The sequence below is a fragment of the Rhipicephalus sanguineus genome, chromosome 2 (assembly GCF_013339695.2).
Source record: "Rhipicephalus sanguineus isolate Rsan-2018 chromosome 2, BIME_Rsan_1.4, whole genome shotgun sequence".
NCBI classification, from domain to species: Eukaryota; Metazoa; Arthropoda; class Arachnida; order Ixodida; family Ixodidae; genus Rhipicephalus; species Rhipicephalus sanguineus.
In genome coordinates, this window is record NC_051177.1 from 48,941,349 (window position 1) to 48,948,415 (window position 7,067).

At 50.2% G+C, this 7,067-nt stretch overlaps 1 non-coding gene across 1 annotated transcript; it reads left to right on the forward strand.

Moving 5' to 3' along the window:
- Window positions 1-841: 841 nt before the first annotated feature.
- Trnas-gcu (transfer RNA serine (anticodon GCU)) lies at window positions 842-914 on the forward strand. The gene has a single exon. It is a non-coding gene; the product is annotated as a tRNA-Ser (tRNA).
- Window positions 915-7,067: the final 6,153 nt, after the last annotated feature.

The following is a 7,067-nucleotide window of genomic DNA, read 5'->3' on the forward strand; positions in this document are numbered from 1 at the left end:
ACACTGCAGAATACACGCTGTTAGTGTACTTACTCGCGCATTTTCACTCGGCTCCTAGTTTTTTTGCTTGAATCACAGTTATCCACTCGCGGCGAAGCTGAAAACACCGCACCGGCACTATTTCCGTGGCCCGTCGTAATCGTCGCTGACAACGCTAATATCCTCTTGTTGCACAGCTTGTTTTGGCATCCAAAGACGACGCAGTAGTGCCCAGACGAGCTCTTATACGCTGAAGCGGCGTGAACGGGTACTTTTTCGCACTTTAAAGCCTCAGAACTGCAGCTTGCCCTGTTTACTTGGTGCAGCCCGAGCGCGCCTTGGCAGCCCCGGTCAGCCCGGCGTCTGGGTGCGAGAGTATCCGCTCGGCTCGCCAGCAGCCTGGGTGCGAGACAGGCGTGCCCTGGTGTATACCGTCACGCAATGTCTGGTCGCATGTCCGGAGAACGGGTTACCGGGTCGCGGAACGGCTATTTGATCTGGCCACTACACTCTTAAAGTCTTAAAGGGACCGACCACTGCTTAAACCCTGGTAGAAGTGAAAAGGCTGTGAAATATACAGATTCCAGCATCCTTTTCGCGTTATGAGTAGGATTTATATTTTCAAATGATGTTTAAGGGTGACACAAAACCGGTATGTCGCGTAGCCTAGCGGAAGAGCCTTGAAGCTGGATTATGGAGTCGATCACTTTGCTGTACGTAGTCACGCAGTCTGATGCTGTCGTGCACACCATTATTAGTCCTGAAAATTGGGGTATGTATACTATTATATATATCCCGGCTCTATTTTGTGTTGCTTACGAAGTAACAGTAGTTACTTCGTAACTACTGTTACGAAGACCCCGCCACGGTGGTCTAGTGGTTATGGCGCTCGACTGCTGATCCGAAGGTCGCGGGATCGAATCCCGGCCGCGGCAGCTGCATTTTCGATGGAGGCGAAAATGTTTGAGGCCCGTGTACTTAGATTTACGTGCGCGTTAAAGAACACCAGGTGGTCGAAATTTCCGGAGCCCTCTACTACGGCGTCTCTCATAATCATATCGTGGTTTTGGGACGTTAAACCCCAGAAAAAAAAAAGAACAGTAGTTGCACGGTGAGAAGCGGCGCTGCTTTGGCGGTAGCCATGTGGAACATGTCGAGCCGCAGCGCATGCGCGCGGAGTGCACGCATGCGCAGCAAACCACCGCACTTGAACACGAACCGCTCTCGCGCTCACTGTTTGCAGCATGTATTGTCCCTTGTGTGTACGACTTCATAGTCATCGCAGATCGAAAAATTCTTATTACAAATGTTTCGCGGCGTTTTAAACGTTACCATTCCGTGATTAGACACTCTCAGCGGTAAGCATTCCGTTGCGCTAAAGAAAATAGGCACCATAAAAATTGGTTGCCGGTCCCTTTAATCATGCCCTGCGTAATGTGCTACTTATAGCCAGGACACTAGACTTATTCGTGTAGTTTCATGGCTATAGCTAGCACTGTAAGCGGGACCCAATTAAGAGTGTAGAATGGTTCGATTCTGGAAGTAGCGGAATACTGAACTCCACACTGCTGGTTAGGGACCTATCAAGCAGACAGCAGAAACCACAAGCCCTGGAAAAGCAGGCATATAGAGGTTTGCTTTAATGAAATAAGTAAGAGTTGTTCGATTAATCACGTATATTTGTTGGTGTGAGGCTTTTCTGGTACGGTTTGTCGTTTTACTGCGTTGTTATGCGCAGAATAGAGCTAGCAGCCAGCACTCATGTAGAGGAAGCTCAGATGGGGCTACATATGTCAACTGTAGCTTAGTTGTTATTAGAATTGATAAACTATTACATATACCCTAATACTTTTTTCTTATGACAGATGCTATGTAGTCCAGTTCAAGACCGTTCAATTAGAGTTACAAATTTTTGCGCAACGAAATCAGGTTTTAAGAGGCGAAACGAGAAACAGGCCAGACCTTGCGAAATTTATCGGGATCTGGCGAGACATCTTGAGGGGGGGTTCTCGCAAAATAACTTGCATTATTAAACCCCTACTCCAAAACTGAACTGATAGCGATGGCTCACATGTATCGCTAAAGCACACCGACTCGCTATAACAATAGTACGTCCATTTAGGAATTCACTTATTTACTTCAATTTATTTCATTCGCCATTTGGTATGTGTCATTGGGTAAGGGCCTATTCTACGCCATTCCTGCTGAATGCACATGTGACACTGTTACACAAGAAGTATAGAATTCTCAAATAAAGCTAGACATGCTGTGTCGTGCTTTCTTGTGAATACAAATGTGCTTATCATTCTCCACTCGGCAAGCACCATGCAAGGCATTTGCCGCCGAGACAACTCAAACTGTGCATAAACCTATATTAGTGTTTTCATGAAAACATAATTTGTGATTGGTGTAGTATATAGATTAGGTACGAAAATTTCATCAGAACAACGGCGTGACCTTCGTAGCGGATAAACGTTTCAAGAGATTACACATTGAATAGGTTGAACGTAAGCACTACTGTAGGCATCACCACTTTTTGTGAAACATTTATTGACCGCTTCACTGAAGCTTTGGCTCAGATGAATTTCACTAGGTGCGTTAGATTTGCATATATACGGTAACCGCGGCCCGCGTTTGCGATAAGTCCCAATTTAAAAGAGAGTACTCGTTTCTTTGTTTCTTCTTTTGTAATTTTCTTTCGTATAGGAATGGTCGACGACGCTCTTTGTGGCGTCTATGGTGTCGAGGAGACCTTGCAACACATCTTCTGCGACTCGCTACGCTGTGCACAGACGATCACTGGCAATGCTCTCGCTCGCCTAAGCTCCAGACTAATGCCGCTAGCAACAGTCCTCGAATGTCATCCTTAAAAGACATCGAGAATAAAGGCAACGAAGGCATTGTTAAAATTGTTAAGGACAACGGACTTGCACGAGCGGCTGTAGACTGATAGCGATACCTTATACCGCACAAGACTGCCGGACTGACGTTCTGTGTGCCCCCCCCCCCCTCTCTCTTTCTTTTCTCTTCTTTCAATCTCTCCAATCCCTTTCCCCTGTGCAGGGTATCACACCTGTAATTCTAAACCGGTTGAAATTCTTGCCGCTCCTCTCTATCCTTTTATCCTTCCGTTTGTCACAGTATTTAATACCGGCTTTAAATCACCACTGCAAAGCGGGAACGAAAACCATGTACGTATACTGGAATTGGAAACTCGTTAAAAAAACAACGTACTTCGTTTTGCAACCACGATCGTAAAAAGGCCCGAGATAGAACGGCGAGACTGAACGGCCTCCTAACAAAGTTGGCATATGCACCTGTAATGAGGATCGGATGCATGTGGGACCGTTCCCAGACTAATTTATTTCCTGGACCACAGTTTCTGACCGCGGCCTCTCTGCGACGGCTTAGTTCCTTCTTTGTTGATTGTCCCAGTGTCGCCGTTACGCTTGAGCACGCCTCCGCTAATCTAAATTAGCCCTGATGAGGCATTCGGCAAGAGTAGTGGGTCTGTCTAGGTACCAGTCTGCCGAGCTCTTCTGCAGCAGCTTACCTTCTCTTTTTTTTCTAAAGCCTGCCCTAAGGCACAGTACTACACCACTTTATAAATACGTGTACAAAACTGCAGCTTGCATAAAGCCTGTAAATGGTGCATCTCGAATACGGACGCCCGTCAAATAGACTTTGAACGTGATGTTGTGAGTTGAAAGAAAGAACAGATGCAGTGTTTGCTTACGAAATGTGTTTTAACGGCTATATGCTGGGCCAGAATACATGTTGTTTAGGTGCTGCTTTGCTCGAAAGTTGCAAAGTTTTTAAGTTGGCCAGTCGTATATAGGCAACATCTTTTAGTATTTAGTTGACTATCAGGTAGCTACTAATATCTGGGGTTTTACGTGCCAAAACCACGATATGATTACGAGGCACGCCGTAGCGGAGGGCTCCGGAAATTTTGGTCCTCTGGTGCTCTTTAACGTGCACTGACATCGCGTAGCACACGGGCCTCTAGCATTTCGTCTCGATCGAAATGCAACTGCCGCGGCGGGGATCGACCCGTCGGTGTCAACGCGAGTGATGCAAAAAATCATGATCACTTGATGACGTCACCATATGACTTCATCATGACGTCACAGTGATGTCACGTGACGTAACTTTACACGATGACGTCGCCACATGACATTGTAGCTTGGTTTAAGGTGGGCCAATCACGGAGGCAGTGCGAAACCAGATGAGGTGCCTCCGATCCTGGAGGCAGCTGAAAACCACGTTAGGTGCCAAAAGCTTTCGGAGGATAGCGCATGAGGATTAATACGTCGATTGAGAAGAAAAAAATCACAGCATATCCACGTGGTGAATGATGATGAGTGGGGCGAAGCTTCGGAGAGAATCATCGGTAAACCGTGAATATTCTGTGTAACGCCGCATCAATCGTCATATGAAGAGTGAGAAACACTGTGTGTATATTACAAACATCAAACTTTTATTTTTCTTAATTAGATTATGCTTGGCTTGCGTTGTCCCTTCATTGTCACGGCTTTATGGTCCGTGAAGTGAAGGGACAGCGGTTCTTGTATGGGTTGCAACTGGAAATTAGAAAATACCAGGTCTATACACGTCCTTCGGATGGTCGTTGGTTTCATATGATCAAAGGACGTGCACGTGAGAGCATATTTGGCTGCCATATGTTGTATGAACCACTCATTGTTCTTTTCGGTAATATCGACATTCAGGTTGTGAAGAAGAAGATGCGCCTCCATCCAGCAGCATCGCCAACGCTCGGCTCGCTCGGCTCGTGTTTCGGATCGCCGCTGTGCCTCTGGACGCTTCTTCTCGCTTGCTTGCCGCTGACGACCATTACGTCTTTCAACGACCAATAAACCTCTTCACATTTGGTGGAGGGTGCTGTTCATCCCCGTCGCTACACCCTGGAGCTGCGTAGCCGGACGCTACCGCCGATCATGACTGACCACGCAAACCCACCGGCGCCTTCGTCCCTGTCCGTCACCTGCACCGGGCTTCCTCGGCTCCGGGACCCAAAGGTCTTCAGCGGTGCAGATGAGACCGACGTGGAAGACTGGCTTGACCACTACGAACTGGTGAGCGCGCATAATAAGTGGGATGACCCCGACAAGCTAGGCTACGTCATATTTTATCTGACTGGCGTCGCCGAATTGTGGTACAACAACCACAAACAGAACATCCCCACATGGACCGTCTTCAAGACGTCCTGCTCTGAAGTATTCGGTAGACCAGCTGTCCGCAAGCAGCGCGCAGAGCAACGCTTGCGCGTCCGCTCACAGCAGACTGGAGAAAGCTTCACAAGCTATACTGAGGACGTCGTCGACCTTTGTCGACGTGTCAACGACACCATGCCCGAAGCTGACAAGATCAAACAAATCCTGAAGGGCATTGACGATGGCGCATTCCAAATGCTCTTGGCTAGGAATCCGGGCACAGTTTCAGAAGTCGTCAGCTTGTGTCAGAGCTACGACGAGTTGAAGAAGCAGCGCGCTCTGACTCGGCAGTCTCCACGGGGTGGCGAGTCGCTGTGCAGTCTCGACACCATGCCTGACCATTCGACGTTGCTTCAGCAGGTTCGAGACTTCGTCCGCGAGGAAGTTGCCCGCCAACTTTCATTAATGCCTTTTACTCACGAGCCTACCACCCGTCTGCCCACCCCGCTCCGCACTGTTATTTCGGAGGAGGTTGCCCACGCTGTTCCCCTTGCGCGCCGCGAGCCGCCTCCATCCAGCCCTGTTCACTACGCGCGTGCATCGGGGCCTGTGGCCGCTCCTGTCGCCTATGCGCAAGCCGTGCAGCCTGTAGCCGCGCCCCTCACGTATGCTGACGTTCTGCGTAGGCTTCCGCAACCACCTTACACTACGCACTCGCAGCCCACGCAACCGCCTGTCTATCCTTCCACTTGGGCAGCACCGACAATCGCCAATCCATGGAGGACACCTGATAATCGACCGATTTGCTACGCCTGCTACACTCCTGGACACGTCGCCCGCTATTGCCGCCGTCGCCCCCAAACTTTCGGCGACCGTGCCCGGTCGTCGCAAGCCGGAAGCCAGTCCTTCCTCCAATACGTTCCTGGCCCATCACCGCGCGATGCCCCTACTCACCGCCCTGACTTCCAGCCGCAGCGCTCACCATCTCCTCGGCGGCGATCGCCGTCCCCCATGCGTCGCCGGCCCGGACCCTCCGACCAGGAAAACTAAACGCCGCAGTTCAAGAGGCAAGAACTGCGCCATCTCCGAACTGTCCAAGCCCTCACTCCTCCCCAACTAACGTGGTCGCCATAACTGTTGAAGGTGTTCGTACTTTTGCCCTTGTGGACACCGGCGCCGCCGTTTCTGTCATAGCCGCTAATCTCTGCCGTGTATTACGAAAGGTAACGACGCCGCTTTCGGGATTGTCGCTCCACACCGCAAGCGCGCAGCAAGTGACGCCTCTCGCAGCCTGCACTGCAAGAGTGGTCATTGAAGGCAATCTGTACATCGTTGAGTTCATTGTCCTTTCTGCCTGTTCGCATGACGTCATCCTCGGGTGGGACTTCCTATCCCGCCATAATGCCGTCATCGACTGCGCACGCGCCGAAGTTGAGTTTTCCCCAATGTGTGACGCCCCATTACTTGAGGCTCTTCATCAGCCGCCCAAGCTGCTCGTTCGTGACGATACCGACATTCCGCCTGGCACTTTCGCACTGGTCCCTGTTTCCTGCAACGCCCACACCGACGCTACAGTCTTTTTCACGCCGTCCGATGTCTTCACGAGTCGTAGAGCTCTGCCGCTACCTTTCGCAACGATTGACATCGCCGCCGGCAGCAGCAATATATTCGTCTTGAATCCGCTCTCTGCACCTGTCACGCTGCTTGCAGGCGAATGTCTCGGCCGCGTGGAAGATCTCGACTCTTCGTCTTTGGTTGACGTCCCGGATGACTGCTGCGACCCACCAAATGCCCTGTCGGCACTCGGGGAGTCATCCAGTGATATATTTTCCAGTGCCATCGCCGATACCCTCACCCCTGCCGAACACGCTGACCTACTTGCTCTTCTGCACGAGTTCCAGAATTCTTTCGATG